We start from the raw sequence: 21,101 nt of genomic DNA, 5'->3' as shown, positions 1-21,101 counted from the left end.
GGGCGAGAAACATAGGGGCTGAAACAGAGGGCGAGAAACAGAGGGGCTGAAACAGAGGGCGAGAAACAGAGGGGCTGAAACAGAGGGGCTGAAACAGAGGGGCTGAAACAGAGGGGCTGAAACAGAGGGGCTGAAACAGAGGGCGAGAAACAGAGCGGCTGAAACAGAGGGCGAGAAACAGAGGGGCTGAATCAGAGGGGCTGAAACAGAGGGCGAGAAACAGAGGGGCTGAAACAGAGGGGCTGAAACAGAGGGGCTGAAACAGAGGGGCTGAAACAGAGGGCGAGAAACAGAGAGGCTGAAACAGAGGGCGAGAAACAGAGTTGCTGAAACAGAGGGCAAGAAACAGAGGGGCTGAAACAGAGGGCGAGAAACAGAGGGGCTGAAACAGAGGGGCTGAAACAGAGGGGCTGAAACAGAGGGGCTGAAACAGAGGGCGAGAAACAGAGCGGCTGAAACAGAGGGCGAGAAACAGAGGGGCTGAATCAGAGGGGCTGAAACAGAGGGCGAGAAACAGAGGGGCTGAAACAGAGGGGCTGAAACAGAGGGGCTGAAACAGAGGGGCTGAAACAGAGGGCGAGAAACAGAGAGGCTGAAACAGAGGGCGAGAAACAGAGTTGCTGAAACAGAGGGCAAGAAACAGAGGGGCTGAAACAGAGGGCGAGAAACAGAGGGGCTGAAACAGAGGGGCTGAAACAGAGGGGCTGAAACAGAGAGCGAGAAACAGAGAGCGAGAAACAGAGGGGCTGAACCAGAGGGCCAGAAACAGAGGGCGAGAAACAGAGGGACTGAAACAGTGGGGCTGAAACAGAGGGGCTGATACAGAGGGCGAGAAACAGAGCGGCTGAAACAGAGGGCGAGAAACAGAGGGGTTGAAACAAAGGGGCTGAAACAGTGGGGCTAAAACAGAGGGGCTGAAACGGAGGGCGAGAAATAGAGGGGCTGAAACAGATGGCGAGAAACAGAGGGGCTGAAACAGAGGGCGAGAAACAGAGGGGCTGAAACAGAAGGCGAGAAACAGAGGGGCTGAAACAGAGGGGCTGAAACAGAGGGGCTGAAACAGAGGGCGAGAAACAGAGGGGCTGAAACAGAGGGCGAGAAACAGAGGGGCTGAAACAGAGGGCGAGAAACAGAGGGGCTGAATCAGAGGGGCTGAAACAGAGGGCGAGAAACAGAGGGGCTGAAACAGAGAGGGAGAAACAGAGGGGCTGAAACAGAGGGGCTGAAACAGAGGTTGAGAAACAGAGGGGCTGAAACAGAGGGGGAGAAACAGAGGGGCTGAAACAGAGGGGCTGAAACAGTGGGGCTGAATCAGAGGGGCTGATTCAGAGGGGCTGAAACAGAGGGGCTTAATCAGAGGGGCTGAAACAGAGGGCGAGAAACAGAGGGGCTGAACCAGAGTGCGAGAAACAGAGGGGCAGAAACAGAGGGGCTGAAACAGAGAGCGCGAAACAGAGGGGCTGAACAGAGTGCGAGAAACAGAGCGGCTGAAACAGATGGCGAGAAACAGAGGGACTGAAACAGAGGTCGAGAAACAGAGGGGCTGAAACAGAGTGCGAGAAACAGAGGAGCTGAAACAGAGGGGCTGAAACAGAGAGCGCGAAACAGAGGGGCTGAACAGAGTGCGAGAAACAGAGCGGCTGAAACAGATGGCGAGAAACAGAGGGACTGAAACAGAGGTCGAGAAACAGAGGGGCTGAAACAGAGGGCAAGAAACAGAGGGGCTGAAACAGAGTGGCTGAAACAGAAGGGCTGAAATAAAGGGGCTGAAACAGAGGGCGAGAAACAGAGTGGCTGAATCAGAGGGGCTGAATCAGAAGGGCTGAAACAGAGGGGCTGAAACAGAGGGTGAGAAACAGAGGGGCTGAATCAGAGGGGCTGAAACAGAGGGCGAGAAACAGAGTTGCTGAAACAGAGGGCAAGAAACAGAGGGGCTGAAACAGAGGGCGAGAAACAGTGGGGCTGAATAAGAGGGGCTGATTCAGAGGGGCTGAAAAAGAGGGGCTTAATCAGAGGGGCTGAAACAGAGGGCGAGAAACAGAGGGGCTGAACCAGAGTGCGAGAAACAGAGGAGCTGAAACAGAGGGGCTGAAACAGAGAGCGCGAAACAGAGGGGCTGAACAGAGTACGAGAAACAGAGCGGCTGAAACAGATGGCGAGAAACAGAGGGACTGAAACAGAGGTCGAGAAACAGAGGGGCTGAAACAGAGGGCAAGAAACAGAGGGGCTGAAACAGAGTGGCTGAAACAGAAGGGCTGAAACAAAGGGGCTGAAACAGAGGGCGAGAAACAGAGTGGCTGAATCAGAGGGGCTGAATCAGAAGGGCTGAAACAGAGGGGCTGAAACAGAGGGCGAGAAACAGAGGGGCTGAATCAGAGGGGCTGAAACAGAGGGCGAGAAACAGAGGGGCTGAAACAGAGGGGCTGAAACAGAGGGGCTGAAACAGAGGGCGAGAAACAGAGAGGCTGAAACAGAGGGCGAGAAACAGAGTGGCTGAAACAGAGGGCAAGAAACAGAGGGGCTGAAACAGAGGGCGAGAAACAGAGGGGCTGAAACAGAGGGGCTGAAACAGAGGGGCTGAAACAGAGGGCCAGAAACAGAGGGCGAGAAACAAAGGGACTGAAACAGTGGGGCTGAAACAGACGGGCTAATACAGAGGGCGAGAAACAGAGCGGCTGAAACAGAGGGCGAGAAACAGAGGGGCTGAAACAAAGGGGCTGAAACAGTGGGGCTAAAACAGAGGGGCTGAAACAGAGGGCGAGAAATAGAGGGGCTGAAACAGAGGGCGAGAAACAGACGGGCTGAAACAGAGGGCGAGAAACAGAGGGGCTGAAACAGAAGGCGAGAAACAGAGGGGCTGAAACAGAAGGCGAGAAACAGAGGGGCTGAAACAGAGGGGCTGAAACAGAGGGGCTGAAACAGAGGGCGAGAAACAGAGCGGCTGAAAAAGATGGCGAGAAACAGAGGGGCTGAAACAAAGGGGCTGAAACAGTCGGGCTAAAATAGAGGGGCTGAAACAGAGGGCGAGAAACAGAGGGGCTGAAACAGAGGGCGAGAAACATAGGGGCTGAAACAGAGGGCGAGAAACAGAGGGGCTGAAACAGAGGGCGAGAAACAGAGGGGCTGAAACAGAGGGGCTGAATCAGAGGGGCTGAATCAGAAGGGCTGAAACAGAGGGGCTGAAACAGAGGGGCTGAAACAGAGGGGCTGAAACAGAGGGCGAGAAACAGAGCGGCTGAAACAGAGGGCGAGAAACAGAGGGGCTGAATCAGAGGGGCTGAAACAGAGGGCGAGAAACAGAGGGGCTGAAACAGAGGGGCTGAAACAGAGGGGCTGAAACAGAGGGGCTGAAACAGAGGGCGAGAAACAGAGAGGCTGAAACAGAGGGCGAGAAACAGAGTTGCTGAAACAGAGGGCAAGAAACAGAGGGGTTGAAACAAAGGGGCTGAAACAGTGGGACTAAAACAGAGGGGCTGAAACAGAGGGCGAGAAATAGAGGGGCTGAAACAGATGGCGAGAAACAGAGGGGCTGAAACAGAGGGCGAGAAACAGAGGGGCTGAAACAGAAGGCGAGAAACAGAGGGGCTGAAACAGAGGGGCTGAAACAGAGGGGCTGAAACAGAGGGCGAGAAACAGAGGGGCTGAAACAGAGGGCGAGAAACAGAGGGGCTGAAACAGAGGGCGAGAAACAGAGGGGCTGAATCACAGGGGCTGAAACAGAGGGGCTGAAACAGAGAGGCTGAAACAGAGGGCGAGAAACAGAGCGGCTGAAACAGAGGGCGAGAAACAGAGGGGCTGAATCAGAGGGGCTGAAACAGAGGGCGAGAAACAGAGGGGCTGAAACAGAGGGGCTGAAACAGAGGGGCTAAAACAGAGGGGCTGAAACAGAGAGCGAGAAACAGAGAGGCTGAAACAGAGGGCGAGAAACAGAGTTGCTGAAACAGAGGGCAAGAAACAGAGGGGCTGAAACAGAGGGCGAGAATCAGAGGGGCTGAAACAGAGGGGCTGAAACAGAGGGGCTGAAACAGAGGGGCTGAAACAGAGAGCGAGAAACAGAGTTGCTGAAACAGAGGGCCAGAAACAGAGGGCGAGAAACAGAGGGACTGAAACAGTGGGGCTGAAACAGAGGGGCTGATACAGAGGGCGACAAACAGAGCGGCTGAAACAGAGGGCGAGAAACAGAGGGGTTGAAACAAAGGGGCTGAAACAGTGGGACTAAAACAGAGGGGCTAAAATAGAGGGCGAGAAATAGAGGGGCTGAAACAGAGGGCGAGAAACAGAGGGGCTGAAACAGAGGGCGAGAAACAGAGGGGCTGAAACAGAAGGCGAGAAACAGAGGGGCTGAAACAGAGGGGCTGAAACAGAGGGGCTGAAACAGAGGGCGAGAAACAGAGGGGCTGAAACAGAGGGCGAGAAACAGAGGGGCTGAAACAGAGGGCGAGAAACAGAGGGGCTGAATCAGAGGGGCTGAAACAGAGGCCGAGACACAGAGGGGCTGAAACAGAGAGGGAGAAACAGAGGGGCTGAAACAGAGGGGCTGAAACAGAGGGTGAGAAACAGAGGGGCTGAAACAGAGGGCGAGAAACAGAGGGGCTGAAACAGAGGGGCTGAAACAGTGGGGCTGAATCAGAGGGGCTGATTCAGAGGGGCTGAAACAGAGGGGCTTAATCAGAGGGGCTGAAACAGAGGGCGAGAAACAGAGGGGCTGAACCAGAGGGCGAGAAACAGAGGGGCAGAAACAGAGGGCGAGAAACAGAGGAGCTGAAACAGAGGGGCTGAAACAGAGAGCGCGAAACAGAGGGGCTGAAACAGATGGCGAGAAACAGAGGGACTGAAACAGAGGTCGAGAAACAGAGGGGCTGAAACAGAGGGCAAAAAAACAGAGGGGCTGAAACAGAGTGGCTGAAACAGAAGGGCTGAAACAAAGGGGCTGAAACAGAGGGCGAGAAACAGAGGGGCTGAATCAGAGGGGTTGAAACAGAGGGGCTGAAACAGATTTCGAGAAACAGAGGAGCTGAAACAGAGGGGCTGAAACAGAGAGCGCGAAACAGAGGGGCTGAAACAGATGGCGAGAAACAGAGGGACTGAAACAGAGGTCGAGAAACAGAGGGGCTGAAACAGAGGGCAAAAAAACAGAGGTGCTTAAACAGAGTGGCTGAAACAGAGGGCGAGAAATAGAGGGGCTGAAACAGAGGGCGAGAAACAGACGGGCTGAAACAGAGGGCGAGAAACAGAGGGGCTGAAACAGAAGGCGAGAAACAGAGGGGCTGAAACAGAAGGCGAGAAACAGAGGGGCTGAAACAGAGGGGCTGAAACAGAGGGGCTGAAACAGAGGGCGAGAAACAGAGTGGCTGAAAAAGATGGCGAGAAACAGAGGGGCTGAAACAAAGGGGCTGAAACAGTCGGGCTAAAATAGAGGGGCTGAAACAGAGGGCGAGAAACAGAGGGGCTGAAACAGAGGGCGAGAAACATAGGGGCTGAAACAGAGGGCGAGAAACAGAGGGGCTGAAACAGAGGGCGAGAAACAGAGGGGCTGAAACAGAGGGGCTGAATCAGAGGGGCTGAATCAGAAGGGCTGAAACAGAGGGGCTGAAACAGAGGGGCTGAAACAGAGGGGCTGAAACAGAGGGCGAGAAACAGAGCGGCTGAAACAGAGGGCGAGAAACAGAGGGGCTGAATCAGAGGGGCTGAAACAGAGGGCGAGAAACAGAGGGGCTGAAACAGAGGGGCTGAAACAGAGGGGCTGAAACAGAGGGGCTGAAACAGAGGGCGAGAAACAGAGAGGCTGAAACAGAGGGCGAGAAACAGAGTTGCTGAAACAGAGGGCAAGAAACAGAGGGGTTGAAACAAAGGGGCTGAAACAGTGGGACTAAAACAGAGGGGCTGAAACAGAGGGCGAGAAATAGAGGGGCTGAAACAGATGGCGAGAAACAGAGGGGCTGAAACAGAGGGCGAGAAACAGAGGGGCTGAAACAGAAGGCGAGAAACAGAGGGGCTGAAACAGAGGGGCTGAAACAGAGGGGCTGAAACAGAGGGCGAGAAACAGAGGGGCTGAAACAGAGGGCGAGAAACAGAGGGGCTGAAACAGAGGGCGAGAAACAGAGGGGCTGAATCACAGGGGCTGAAACAGAGGGGCTGAAACAGAGAGGCTGAAACAGAGGGCGAGAAACAGAGCGGCTGAAACAGAGGGCGAGAAACAGAGGGGCTGAATCAGAGGGGCTGAAACAGAGGGCGAGAAACAGAGGGGCTGAAACAGAGGGGCTGAAACAGAGGGGCTAAAACAGAGGGGCTGAAACAGAGAGCGAGAAACAGAGAGGCTGAAACAGAGGGCGAGAAACAGAGTTGCTGAAACAGAGGGCAAGAAACAGAGGGGCTGAAACAGAGGGCGAGAATCAGAGGGGCTGAAACAGAGGGGCTGAAACAGAGGGGCTGAAACAGAGGGGCTGAAACAGAGAGCGAGAAACAGAGTTGCTGAAACAGAGGGCCAGAAACAGAGGGCGAGAAACAGAGGGACTGAAACAGTGGGGCTGAAACAGAGGGGCTGATACAGAGGGCGACAAACAGAGCGGCTGAAACAGAGGGCGAGAAACAGAGGGGTTGAAACAAAGGGGCTGAAACAGTGGGACTAAAACAGAGGGGCTAAAATAGAGGGCGAGAAATAGAGGGGCTGAAACAGAGGGCGAGAAACAGAGGGGCTGAAACAGAGGGCGAGAAACAGAGGGGCTGAAACAGAAGGCGAGAAACAGAGGGGCTGAAACAGAGGGGCTGAAACAGAGGGGCTGAAACAGAGGGCGAGAAACAGAGGGGCTGAAACAGAGGGCGAGAAACAGAGGGGCTGAAACAGAGGGCGAGAAACAGAGGGGCTGAATCAGAGGGGCTGAAACAGAGGCCGAGACACAGAGGGGCTGAAACAGAGAGGGAGAAACAGAGGGGCTGAAACAGAGGGGCTGAAACAGAGGGTGAGAAACAGAGGGGCTGAAACAGAGGGCGAGAAACAGAGGGGCTGAAACAGAGGGGCTGAAACAGTGGGGCTGAATCAGAGGGGCTGATTCAGAGGGGCTGAAACAGAGGGGCTTAATCAGAGGGGCTGAAACAGAGGGCGAGAAACAGAGGGGCTGAACCAGAGGGCGAGAAACAGAGGGGCAGAAACAGAGGGCGAGAAACAGAGGAGCTGAAACAGAGGGGCTGAAACAGAGAGCGCGAAACAGAGGGGCTGAAACAGATGGCGAGAAACAGAGGGACTGAAACAGAGGTCGAGAAACAGAGGGGCTGAAACAGAGGGCAAAAAAACAGAGGGGCTGAAACAGAGTGGCTGAAACAGAAGGGCTGAAACAAAGGGGCTGAAACAGAGGGCGAGAAACAGAGGGGCTGAATCAGAGGGGTTGAAACAGAGGGGCTGAAACAGATTTCGAGAAACAGAGGAGCTGAAACAGAGGGGCTGAAACAGAGAGCGCGAAACAGAGGGGCTGAAACAGATGGCGAGAAACAGAGGGACTGAAACAGAGGTCGAGAAACAGAGGGGCTGAAACAGAGGGCAAAAAAACAGAGGTGCTTAAACAGAGTGGCTGAAACAGAGGGCAAGAAACAGATGGGCTGAAACAGAGGGCGAGAAACAGAGGGGCTGAAACAGAGGGGCTGAAACAGAGGGGCTGAAACCGAGAGCGAGAAACAGAGGGGCTGAAACAGAGGGCCAGAAACAGAGGGCGAGAAACAGAGGGACTGAAACAGTGGGGCTGAAACAGACGGGCTAATACAGAGGGCGAGAAACAGAGCGGCTGAAACAGAGGGCGAGAAACAGAGGGGCTGAAACAAAGGGGCTGAAACAGTGGGGCTGAAACAGAGGCCCAGAAACAGAGCGGCTGAAAAAGAGGGCGAGAAACAGAGGGGCTGAAACAGAGGGGCTGAAACAGAGGGCGAGAAACAGAGGGGCTGAAACAGAGGGCGAGAAACAGAGGGGCTGAAACAGAGGGCGAGAAACAGAGGGGCTGAAACAGAGGGGCTGAAACAGAGAGCGCGAAACAGAGGGGCTGAAACAGATGGCGAGAAACAGAGGGACTGAAACAGAGGTCGAGAAACAGAGGGGCTGAAACAGAGGGCAAAAAAACAGAGGGGCTGAAACAGAGTGGCTGAAACAGAAGGGCTGAAACAAAGGGGCTGAAACAGAGGGCGAGAAACAGAGGGGCTGAATCAGAGGGGCTGAATCAAAAGGGCTAAAACAGAGGGGCTGAAACTGAGTGGCTGAAACAGAGGGCGAGAAACAGAGGGGCTGAAACAGAGGGCGAGAAACAGAGGGGCTGAAACAGAGGGGCTGAAACAGAGGGGCTGAAACAGAGGGCGAGAAACAGAGGGGCTGAAACAGAGGGGCTGAAACAGAGGGGCTGAAACAGAGGGCGAGAAACAGAGAGGCTGAAACAGAGGGCGAGAAACAGAGTTGCTGAAACAGAGGGCAAGAAACAGAGGGGCTGAAACAGAGGGCGAGAAACAGAGGGGCTGAAACAGAGGGGCTGAAACAGAGGGGCTGAAACAGAGAGCGAGAAACAGAGGGGCTGAAACAGAGGGCCAGAAACAGAGGGCGAGAAACAGAGGGACTGAAACAGTGGGGCTGAAACAGACGGGCTAATACAGAGGGCGAGAAACAGAGCGGCTGAAACAGAGGGCGAGAAACAGAGGGGCTGAAACAAAGGGGCTGAAACAGTGGGGCTAAAACAGAGGGGCTGAAACAGAGGGCGAGAAATAGAGGGGCTGAAACAGAGGGCGAGAAACAGACGGGCTGAAACAGAGGGCGAGAAACAGAGAGGCTGAAACAGAAGGCGAGAAACAGAGGGGCTGAAACAGAAGGCGAGAAACAGAGGGGCTGAAACAGAGGGGCTGAAAGAGAGGGGCTGAAACAGAGGGCGAGAAACAGAGCGGCTGAAAAAGAGGGCGAGAAAAAGAGGGGCTGAAACAAAGGGGCTGAAACAGTCGGGCTAAAATAGAGGGGCTGAAACAGAGGGCGAGAAACAGAGGGGCTGAAACAGAGGGCGAGAAACATAGGGGCTGAAACAGAGGGCGAGAAACAGAGGGGCTGAAACAGAGGGCGAGAAACAGAGGGGCTGAAACAGAGGGGCTGAAACAGAGGGGCTGAAACAGAGGGGCTGAAACAGAGGGCGAGAAACAGAGCGGCTGAAACAGAGGGCGAGAAACAGAGGGGCTGAATCAGAGGGGCTGAAACAGAGGGCGAGAAACAGAGGGGCTGAAACAGAGGGGCTGAAACAGAGGGGCTGAAACAGAGGGGCTGAAACAGAGGGCGAGAAACAGAGAGGCTGAAACAGAGGGCGAGAAACAGAGTTGCTGAAACAGAGGGGCTGAAACAGAGGGGCTGAAACAGAGAGCGAGAAACAGAGAGCGAGAAACAGAGGGGCTGAACCAGAGGGCCAGAAACAGAGGGCGAGAAACAGAGGGACTGAAACAGTGGGGCTGAAACAGAGGGGCTGATACAGAGGGCGAGAAACAGAGGGGTTGAAACAAAGGGGCTGAAACAGTGGGGCTAAAACAGAGGGGCTGAAACAGAGGGCGAGAAATACAGGGGCTGAAACAGAGGGCGAGAAACAGAGGGGCTGAAACAGAGGGCGAGAAACAGAGGGGCTGAAACAGAAGGCGAGAAACAGAGGGGCTGAAACAGAGGGGCTGAAACAGAGGGCGAGAAACAGAGGGGCTGAAACAGAGGGCGAGAAACAGAGGGGCTGAAACAGAGGGCGAGAAACAGAGGGGCTGAATCAGAGGGGCTGAAACAGAGGGCGAGAAACAGAGGGGCTGAAACAGAGAGGGAGAAACAGAGGGGCTGAAACAGAGGGGCTGAAACAGAGGGTGAGAAACAGAGGGGCTGAAACAGAGGGGGAGAAACAGAGGGGCTGAAACAGAGGGGCTGAAACAGTGGGGCTGAATCAGAGGGGCTGATTCAGAGGGGCTGAAACAGAGGGACTTAATCAGAGGGGCTGAAACAGAGGGCGAGAAACAGAGGGGCTGAACCAGACTGCGAGAAACAGAGGGGCAGAAACAGAGGGCGAGAAACAGAGGAGCTGAAACAGAGGGGCTGAAACAGAGAGCGCGAAACAGAGGGGCTGAACCAGAGTGCGAGAAACAGAGCGGCTGAAACAGATGGCGAGAAACAGAGGGACTGAAACAGAGGTCGAGAAACAGAGGGGCTGAAACAGAGGGCAAGAAACAGAGGGCGAGAAACAGAGAGGCTGAAACAGAGGGCGAGAAACAGAGTTGCTGAAACAGAGGGCAAGAAACAGAGGGGCTGAAACAGAGGGCGAGAAACAGAGGGGCTGAAAAAGAGGGGCTGAAACAGAGGGGCTGAAACAGAGGGGCTGAAACAGAGAGCGAGAAACAGAGTTGCTGAAACAGAGGGCCAGAAACAGAGGGCGAGAAACAGAGGGACTGAAACAGTGGGGCTGAAACAGAGGGGCTGATACAGAGGGCGAGAAACAGAGCGGCTGAAACAGAGGGCAAGAAACAGAGGGGTTGAAACAAAGGGGCTGAAACAGTGGGACTAAAACAGAGGGGCTAAAACAGAGGGCGAGAAATAGAGGGGCTGAAACAGAGGGCGAGAAACAGAGGGGCTGAAACAGAGTGCGAGAAACAGAGAGCGAGAAACAGAGGGGCTGAACCAGAGGGCCAGAAACAGAGGGCGAGAAACAGAGGGACTGAAACAGTGGGGCTGAAACAGAGGGGCTGATACAGAGGGCGAGAAACAGAGGGGCTGAATCAGAGGGGCTGAAACAGAGGGCGAGAAACAGAGGGGCTGAAACAGAGGGGCTGAAACAGAGGGGCTGAAACAGAGGGGCTGAAACAGAGGGCGAGAAACAGAGAGGCTGAAACAGAGGGCGAGAAACAGAGTTGCTGAAACAGAGGGCAAGAAACAGAGGGGCTGAAACAGAGGGCGAGAAACAGAGGGGCTGAAACAGAGGGGCTGAAACAGAGGGGCTGAAACAGAGGGGCTGAAACAGAGAGCGAGAAAAAGAGTTGCTGAAACAGAGGGCCAGAAACAGAGGGCGAGAAACAGAGGGACTGAAACAGTGGGGCTGAAACAGAGGGGCTGATACAGAGGGCGAGAAACAGAGCGGCTGAAACAGAGGGCGAGAAACAGAGGGGTTGAAACAAAGGGGCTGAAACAGTGGTACTAAAACAGAGGGGCTAAAACAGAGGGCGAGAAATAGAGGGGCTGAAACAGAGGGCGAGAAACAGAGGGGCTGAAACAGAGGGCGAGAAACAGAGGGGCTGAAACAGAAGGCGAGAAACAGAGGGGCCGAAACAGAGGGGCTGAAACAGAGGGGCTGAAACAGAGGGCGAGAAACAGAGGGGCTGAAACAGAGGGCGAGAAACAGAGGGGCTGAAACAAAGGGCGAGAAACAGAGGGGCTGAATCAGAGGGGCTGAAACAGAGGGCGAGACACAGAGGGGCTGAAACAGAGAGGGAGAAACAGAGGGGCTGAAACAGAGGGGCTGAAACAGAGGGTGAGAAACAGAGGGGCTGAAACAGAGGGCGAGAAACAGAGGGGCTGAAACAGAGGGGCTGAAACAGTGGGGCTGAATCAGAGGGGCTGATTCAGAGGGGCTGAAACAGAGGGGCTTAATCAGAGGGGCTGAAACAGAGGGCGAGAAACAGAGGGGCTGAACCAGAGGGCGAGAAACAGAGGGGCAGAAACAGAGGGCGAGAAACAGAGGAGCTGAAACAGAGGGGCTGAAACAGAGAGCGCGAAACAGAGGGGCTGAAACAGATGGCGAGAAACAGAGGGACTGAAACAGAGGTCGAGAAACAGAGGGGCTGAAACAGAGGGCAAAAAAACAGAGGGGCTGAAACAGAGTGGCTGAAACAGAAGGGCTGAAACAAAGGGGCTGAAACAGAGGGCGAGAAACAGAGGGGCTGAATCAGAGGGGCTGAATCAGAAGGGCTGAAACAGAGGGGCTGAAACAGAGTGGCTGAAACAGAGGGCGAGAAACAGAGGGGCTGAAACAGAGGGCGAGAAACAGAGGGGCTGAAACAGAGGGGCTGAAACAGAGGGCGAGAAACAGAGGGGCTGAAACAGAGGGGCTGAAACAGAGGGGCTGAAACAGAGGGCGAGAAACAGAGAGGCTGAAACAGAGGGCGAGAAACAGAGTTGCTGAAACAGAGGGCAAGAAACAGAGGGGCTGAAACAGAGGGCGAGAAACAGAGAGGCTGAAACAGAGGGGCTGAAACAGAGGGGCTGAAACAGAGAGCGAGAAACAGAGGGGCTGAAACAGAGGGCCAGAAACAGAGGGCGAGAAACAGAGGGACTGAAACAGTGGGGCTGAAACAGACGGGCTAATACAGAGGGCGAGAAACAGAGCGGCTGAAACAGAGGGCGAGAAACAGAGGGGCTGAAACAAAGGGGCTGAAACAGTGGGGCTAAAACAGAGGGGCTGAAACAGAGGGCGAGAAATAGAGGGGCTGAAACAGTGGGCGAGAAACAGACGGGCTGAAACAGAGGGCGAGAAACAGAGAGGCTGAAACAGAAGGCGAGAAACAGAGGGGCTGAAACAGAAGGCGAGAAACAGAGGGGCTGAAACAGAGGGGCTGAAAGAGAGGGGCTGAAACAGAGGGCGAGAAACAGAGCGGCTGAAAAAGAGGGCGAGAAACAGAGGGGCTGAAACAAAGGGGCTGAAACAGTCGGGCTAAAATAGAGGGGCTGAAACAGAGGGCGAGAAACAGAGGGGCTGAAACAGAGGGCGAGAAACATAGGGGCTGAAACAGAGGGCGAGAAACAGAGGGGCTGAAACAGAGGGGCTGAAACAGAGGGGCTGAAACAGAGGGGCTGAAACAGAGGGCGAGAAACAGAGCGGCTGAAACAGAGGGCGAGAAACAGAGGGGCTGAATCAGAGGGGCTGAAACTGAGGGCGAGAAACAGAGGGGCTGAAACAGAGGGACTGAAACAGAGGGGCTGAAACAGAGGGGCTGAAACAGAGGGCGAGAAACAGAGAGGCTGAAACAGAGGGCGAGAAACAGAGTTGCTGAAACAGAGGGCAAGAAACAGAGGGGCTGAAACAGAGGGCGAGAAACAGAGGGGCTGAAACAGAGGGGCTGAAACAGAGGGGCTGAAACAGAGAGCGAGAAACAGAGAGCGAGAAACAGAGGGGCTGAACCAGAGGGCCAGAAACAGAGGGGGAGAAACAGAGGGACTGAAACAGTGGGGCTGAAACAGAGGGGCTGATACAGAGGGCGAGAAACAGAGCGGCTGAAGCAGAGGGCGAGAAACAGAGGGGTTGAAACAAAGGGGCTGAAACAGTGGGGCTAAAACAGAGGGGCTGAAACAGAGGGCGAGAAATAGAGGGGCTGAAACAGAGGGCGAGAAACAGAGGGGCTGAAACAGAGGGCGAGAAACAGAGGGGCTGAAACAGAAGGCGAGAAACAGAGGGGCTGAAACAGAGGGGCTGAATCAGAGGGGCTGAAACAGAGGGCGAGAAACAGAGGGGCTGAAACAGAGAGGGAGAAACAGAGGGGCTGAAACAGAGGGGCTGAAACAGAGGGTGAGAAACAGAGGGGCTGAAACAGAGGGCGAGAAACAGAGGGGCTGAAACAGAGGGCGAGAAACAGAGGGGCTGAATCAGAGGGGCTGAAACAGAGGGCGAGAAACAGAGGGGCTGAAACAGAGAGGGAGAAACAGAGGGGCTGAAACAGAGGGGCTGAAACAGAGGGTGAGAAACAGAGGGGCTGAAACAGAGGGGGAGAAACAGAGGGGCTGAAACAGAGGGGCTGGAACAGTGGGGCTGAATCAGAGGGGCTGATTCAGAGGGGCTGAAACAGAGGGACTTAATCAGAGGGGCTGAAACAGAGGGCGAGAAACAGAGGGGCTGAACCAGAGTGCGAGAAACAGAGCGGCAGAAACAGAGGGCGAGAAACAGAGGAGCTGAAACAGACGGGCTGAAACAGAGAGCGCGAAACAGAGGGGCTGAACCAGAGTGCGAGAAACAGAGCGGCTGAAACAGATGGCGAGAAACAGAGGGACTGAAACAGAGGTCGAGAAACAGAGGGGCTGAAACAGAGGGCAAGAAACAGAGGGGCTGAAACAGAGTGGCTGAAACAGAAGGGCTGAAACAAAGGGGCTGAAACAGAGGGCGAGAAACAGAGGGGCTGAATCAGAGGGGCTGAATCAGAAGGGCTGAAACAGAGGGGCTGAAACAGAGGGCGAGAAACAGAGGGGCTTAATCAGAGGGGCTGAAACAGAGGGCGAGAAACAGAGGGTCCGAAACAGAGGGGCTGAAACAGAGGGGCTGAAACAGAGGGCGAGAAACAGAGAGGCTGAAACAGAGGGCGAGAAACAGAGTGGCTGAAACAGAGGGCAAGAAACAGAGGGGCTGAAACAGAGGGCGAGAAACAGAGGGGCTGAAACAGAGGGGCTGAAACAGAGGGGCCGAAACAGAGGGCCAGAAACACAGGGCGAGAAACAGAGGGACTGAAACAGTGGGGCTGAAACAGACGGGCTAATACAGAGGGCGAGAAACAGAGCGGCTGAAACAGAGGGCGAGAAACAGAGGGGCTGAAACAAAGGGGCTGAAACAGTGGGGCTAAAACAGAGGGGCTGAAACAGAGGGCGAGAAATAGAGGGGCTGAAACAGAGTGCGAGAAACAGAGCGGCTGAAACAGATGGCGAGAAACAGAGGGACTGAAACAGAGGTCGAGAAACAGAGGGGCTGAAACAGAGGGCAAGAAACAGAGGGGCTGAAACAGAGTGGCTGAAACAGAAGGGCTGAAACAAAGGGGCTGAAACAGAGGGCGAGAAACAGAGGGGCTGAATCAGAGGGGCTGAATCAGAAGGGCTGAAACAGAGGGGCTGAAACAGAGGGCGAGAAACAGAGGGGCTGAATCAGAGGGGCTGAAACAGAGGGCGAGAAACAGAGGGCGAGAAACAGAGAGGCTGAAACAGAGGGCGAGAAACAGAGTGGCTGAAACAGAGGGCAAGAAACAGAGGGGCTGAAACAGAGGGCGAGAAACAGAGGGGCTGAATCAGAGGGGCTGAATCAGAAGGGCTGAAACAGAGGGGCTGAAACAGAGGGCGAGAAACAGAGGGGCTGAATCAGAGGGGCTGAAACAGAGGGCGAGAAACAGAGGGGCTGAAACAGAGGGGCTGAAACAGAGGGGCTGAAACAGAGGGCGAGAAACAGAGAGGCTGAAACAGAGGGCGAGAAACAGAGTGGCTGAAACAGAGGGCAAGAAACAGAGGGGCTGAAACAGAGGGCGAGAAACAGAGGGGCTGAAACAGAGGGGGTGAAACAGAGGGGCTGAAACAGAGGGCCAGAAACAGAGGGCGAGAAACAGAGGGACTGAAACAGTGGGGCTGAAACAGACGGGCTAATACAGAGGGCGAGAAACAGAGCGGCTGAAACAGAGGGCGAGAAACAGAGGGGCTGAAACAAAGGGGCTGAAACAGTGGGGCTAAAACAGAGGGGCTGAAACAGAGGGCGAGAAATAGAGGGGCTGAAACAGAGGGCGAGAAACAGACGGGCTAACACAGAGGGCGAGAAACAGAGGGGCTGAAACAGAAGGCGAGAAACAGAGGGGCTGAAACAGAAGGCGAGAAACAGAGGGGCTGAAACAGAGGGGCTGAAACAGAGGGGCTGAAACAGAGGGCCAGAAACAGAGCGGCTGAAAAAGAGGGCGAGAAACAGAGGGGCAGAAACAAAGGGGCTGAAACAGTCGGGCTAAAATAGAGGGGCTGAAACAGAGGGCGAGAAACAGAGGGGCTGAAACAGAGGGCGAGAAACAGAGGGGCTGAAACAGAGGGCGAGAAACAGAGGGGCTGAAACAGAGGGGCTGAAACAGAGGGGCTGAAACAGAGGGCGAGAAACAGAGCGGCTGAAACAGAGGGCGAGAAACAGAGGGGCTGAATCAGAGGGGCTGAAACAGAGGGCGAGAAACAGAGGGGCTGAAACAGAGGGCGAGAAACAGAGGGGCTGAATCAGAGGGGCTGAATCAGAAGGCAAGAAACAGAGGGGCTGAAACAGAGTGGCTGAAACAGAAGGGCTGAAACAAAGGGGCTGAAACAGAGGGCGAGAAACAGAGGGGCTGAATCAGAGGGGCTGAATCAGAAGGGCTGAAACAGAGGGGCTGAAACAGAGGGGCTGAAACAGAGGGCGAGAAACAGAGGGGCTGAAACAGAGGGCGAGAAACAGAGGGGCTGAAACAGAGGGGCTGAAACAGAGGGGCTGAAACAGAGTGCGAGAAACAGAGGGGCTGAAACAGAGGGCGAGAAACAGAGGGGCTGAATCAGAGGGGCTGAAACAGAGGGCGACAAACAGAGGGGCTGAAACAGAGGGGCTGAAACAGTCGGGCTGAAACAGAGGGCGAGAAACAGAGAGGCTGAAACAGAGGGCGAGAAACAGAGTGGCTGAAACGGAGGGCAAGAAACAGAGGGGCTGAAACAGAGGGCGAGAAACAGAGGTGCTGAAACAGAGGGGCTGAAACAGAGGGGCTGAAACAGAGAGCGAGTAACAGAGGGGCTGAAACTGAGGGCCAGAAACAGAGGGCGAGAAACAGAGGGACTGAAACAGTGGGGCTGAAACAGACGGGCTAATACAGAGGGCGAGAAACAGAGCGGCTGAAACAGAGGGCGAGAAACAGAGGGGCTGAAACAAAGGGGCTGAAACAGTGGGGCTAAAGCAGAGGGGCTGAAACAGAGGGCGAGAAATAGAGGGGCTGAAACAGAGGGCGAGAAACAGGGGGGCTGAAACAGAGGGCGAGAAACAGAGGGGCTGAAACAGAAGGCGAGAAACAGAGGGCTGAAACAGAAGGCGAGAAACAGAGGGTGATACACAGCGGGGCTGAAACAGAGGGGCTGAAACAGAGGGGCTGAAACAGAGGGCGAGAAACAGAGGGGCTGAAACAGAGGGGCTGAAACAGAGGGCGAGAAACAGAGAGGCTGAAACAGAGGGTGAGAAACAGAGGGGCTGCAACAGGGGGCGAGAAATGGAGGGGCTGAAACAGAGGGCGAGAAACAGAGGGGCTGAAACAGAGGGCGAGAAACAGAGGGGCTGAATCAGAGAGGCTGAAACAGAGGGCGAGAAACAGAGGGGCAGAAACAGAGAGCGAGAAACAGAGGGGCTGAAACAGAGGGGCTGAAACAGAGGGTGAGAAACAGAGGGGCTGAAACAGAGGGCGAGAAACAGAGGGGCTGAAACAGAGGGGCTGAAACAGAGGGGCTGAATCAGAGGGGCTGATTCAGAGGGGCTGAAACAGAGGGGCTTAATCAGAGGGGCTGAAACAGAGTGCGAGAAACAGAGGGGCTGAAACAGAGGGCGAGAAACAGAGGGGCAGAAACAGAGGGCGAGAAACAGAGGGGCTGAAACAGAGGGCGAGAAACAGAGGGGCGGAAACTAAGGGCGAGAAACAGAGGGGCTGAAACAGAGGGCGAGAAACAGAGTGGCTGAATCAGAGGGGCTGAAACAGAGGGCGAGAAACAGAGGGGCTAAAACAGAGGGCGAGAAAGAGAGGGGCTGAAACCGAGGTGCTGATACAGAGGGTGAGAAACAGAGGGGCTGAAACAGAGGGCGAGAAACAGAGGGGCTGAAACAGAGGGGCTGAAACAGAGGGGCTGATTCAGAGGGGCTGAAACAGAGGGGCTGAATCAGAGGGGCTGAAACAGAGGGCGAGAAACAGAGGGGCTGAAACAGAGGGCGAGAAACAGAGGGGCTGAAACAGAGGGCGAGAAACAGAGGGCGAGAAACAGAGGGACTGAAACAGAGGGGCTGAAACAGAGGGGCTGAAACAGAGGGCGAGAAACAGAGGGGCTGAAACAGAGGAGCTGAAACAGAGGGCGAGAAACAGAGGGGCTGAAACAGCAGGCGAGAAACAGAGGGCGAGAAACAGAGGGGCTGAAACAGAGGGGCTGAAACAGAGGGGCTGAATCCGAGGGCAAGAAACAAAGAGGCTGAAACAGAGGGCGAGAAACAGAGGGGCTGAAACAGAGGGCAAGAAACAGAGGGGCTGAAACAGAGGGCGAGAAACAGAGGGGCTGAAACAGAGGGGCTGAAACAGAGGGGCTGAAACAGAAGGCGAGAAACAGAGGGGCTGAAACAGAGGGCGAGAAACAGAGGGCGAGAAACAGAGGGACTGAAACAGAGGGGCTGAAACAGAGGGGCTGAAACAGAGGGCGAGAAACAGCGGGGCTGAAACAGAGGGCGAGAAACACAGGGGCTTAAACAGAGGGCGAGAAACAGAGGGGCTGAAACAGAGGGGCTGAAACAGTGGGGCTGAAACAGAGCGACTGAAACAGAGGGCGAGAAATAGAGGGGCTCAAACACAGGGCGAGAAATACAGGGGCTGAAACAGAGGGCGAGAAACAGAGGGGCTGAAACATAGGCGCTGAAACAGAGGGGCTGAAACAGAGGGCGAGAAACAGAGGGGCTGAAACAGAGGGCGAGAAATAGAGGGGCTGAAACAGAGGGCGAGAAACAGAGGGGCTGAATCAGAGGAGCTGAAACAGAGGGCGAGAAACAGAGGGGCTGAAACAGAGGGCGAGAAACAGTGGGGCTGAAACAGAGGGGCTGAAACAGAGGGTGAGAAACAGAGGGGCTGAAACAGTGGGCGAGAAACAGAGGGGCTGAAACAGAGGGTCTGAAACAGAGGGGCTGAATCAGAGGGGCTGATTCAGAGGGGCTGAAACAGTGGGGCTGAATCAGAGGGGCTGAAACAGAGGGCGAGAAACAGAGGGGCTGAAACAGTGGGGCTGAAACAGAGGGGCTGAAACAGAGGGCGAGAAATAGAGGGGCTGAAACAGAGGGCGAGAAACAGGGGCTGAAACAGAGGGCGAGAAACAGAGGGGCTGAAACAGAGGGGCTGAAACAGAGGGGCTGAAACAGAGGGCGAGAAACAGAGGGGCTGAAACAGATGGCGAGAAACAGAGGGGCTTGAACAGAGGGCGAGAAACAGAGGGGCTGAATCAGAGGGGCTGAAACAGAGGGTGAGAAACAGAGGGGCTGAAACAGATGCAGAGAAACAGAGGGGCTGAAACAGAGGTGCTGTAACAGAGGGTGAGAAATAGAGGGGCTGAAACAGAGGGCGAGAAACAGAGGGGCTGAAACAGAGGGGCTGAAACAGAGGGGCTGATTCAGAGGGGCTGAAACAGAGGGGCTGAATCAGAGGGGCTGAAACAGAGGGCGAGAAACAGAGGGGCTGAAACAGAGGGCGAGAAACAGAGGAGCAGAAACAGAGGGCGAGAAACAGAGGGGCTGAAACAGAGGGGCTGAAACAGAGAGTGCGAAACAGAGGGGCTGAAACAGAGGGCGAGAAACAGAGGGGCTGAAACAGAGGGCGAGAAACAGGGGCTGAAACACAGGGCAAGAAACAGAGGGGCTGAAACCGAGTGGCTGAAACAGAAGAGCTGAAACAGAGGGGCTGAAACAGAGGGCGAGAAACAGAGGGGCTGAATCAGAGGGGCTGAATCAGAGGGGCTGAAACAGAGGGGCTGAATCAGAGGGGCTGAAACAGAAGGCGAGAAACAGAGGGGCTGAAACAGAGGGCGAGAAACAGAGGGGCAGAAACAGAGGGGCTGAAACAGAGGGGCTGAAACAGAGGGCAAGAAACAGAGGGGCTGAAACAGAGGGCGAGAAACAGAGGGGCTGAAACAGAGGGGCTGAAACAGAGGGGCTGAAACAGAGGGCGAGAAACAGAGGGGCTGAAACAGAGGGCGACAAACAGAGGGGCTGAAACAAAGGGCGAGAAACATAGGGGCTGAAACAGAGGGGCTGAAACAGAGGGGCTGAATCGGAGGGGCTGAAACAGAGGGGCTGAAACAGAGGGGCTGAAACAGAGGGCAAGAAACAGAGGGGCTGAAACAGAGGGGCTGAAACAGAGGGGCAGAAACAGAGGGCGAGAAACAGAGGGGCTGAATCAGAGGGGCTGAATCAGAGGGGCTGAAACAGAGGGGCTGAAACAGAGGGCGAGAAACAGAGGGGCTGAATCAGAGGGGCTGAATCAGAGGGGCTGAATCAGAGGGGCTGAAACAGAGGGCGAGAAACAGAGGCGCTGAAACAGAGAGGCTGAATCAGAGGGGCTGAAACAGAGAGGCTGAAACAGAGGGAGAGAAACAGAGGGGCTGAAACAGAGGGGCTGAAACAGAGGGGCTGAAACAGAGGGCGAGAAACAGAGGGGCGGAAACTAAGGGCGAGAAACAGAGGGTCTGAAACAGAGGGCGAGAAACAGAGGAGCTGAAACAGAGGGCGAGAAACAGAGGGTCTGAAACAGAGGGGCTGAATCAGAGGGGCTGAAACAGAGGGGCTGAATCAGAGGGGCTGAAACAGAGGGCGAGAAACAGAGGCGCTGAAACAGAGGGGCTGAATCAGAGGGGCTGAAACAGAGAGGCTGAAACAGAGGGCGAGAAACAGAGGGGCTGAAACAGAGGGCGAGAAACAGAGGGGCGGAAACTAAGGGCGAGAAACAGAGGGGCTGAAACAGAGGGCGAGAAACAGAGGGGCTGAATCAGAGGGGCTGAAACAGAGGGCGAGAAACAGTGGGGCTAAAACAGAGGGCGAGAAAGAGAGGGGCTGAAACAGAGGTGCTGATACAGAGGGTGAGAAACAGAGGGCCTGAAACAGAGGGCGAGAAACAGAGGGGCTGAAACAGAGGGGCTGAAACAGAGGGGCTGATTCAGAGGGGCTGAAACAGAGGGGCTGAATCAGAGGGGCTGAAACAGAGGGCAAGAAACAGAGGGGCTGAAACAGAGGGCGAGAAACAGAGGGGCTGAAACAGAGGGCGAGAAACAGAGGGCTAGAAACAGAGGGACTGAAACAGAGGGGCTGAAACAGAGGGGCTGAAACAGAGGGCGAGAAACAGAGGGGCTGAAACAGAGGGGCTTAAACAGAGGGCGAGAAACAGAGGGGCTGAAACAGAGGGCGAGAAACAGAGGGGCTGAAACAGAGGGGCTGAAACAGAGGCCGAGAAACAGAGGGGCTGAAACAGAGGGCGAGAAACAGAGTGGCTGAAACAGAGGGCGAGAAACAGACGGCGAGAAACAGAGGGACTGAAACAGAGGGGCTGAAACAGAGGGGCTGAAACAGAGGGCGAGAAACAGAGGGGCTGAAACAGAGGGGCTTAAACAGAGGGCG

Source organism: Chiloscyllium punctatum, chromosome 32, assembly GCF_047496795.1.
Source record: "Chiloscyllium punctatum isolate Juve2018m chromosome 32, sChiPun1.3, whole genome shotgun sequence".
Classification (NCBI taxonomy): domain Eukaryota; kingdom Metazoa; phylum Chordata; class Chondrichthyes; order Orectolobiformes; family Hemiscylliidae; genus Chiloscyllium; species Chiloscyllium punctatum.
The sequence above is the reverse complement of the archived record's forward strand: the minus strand, read 5'-3'. Positions refer to the sequence as shown.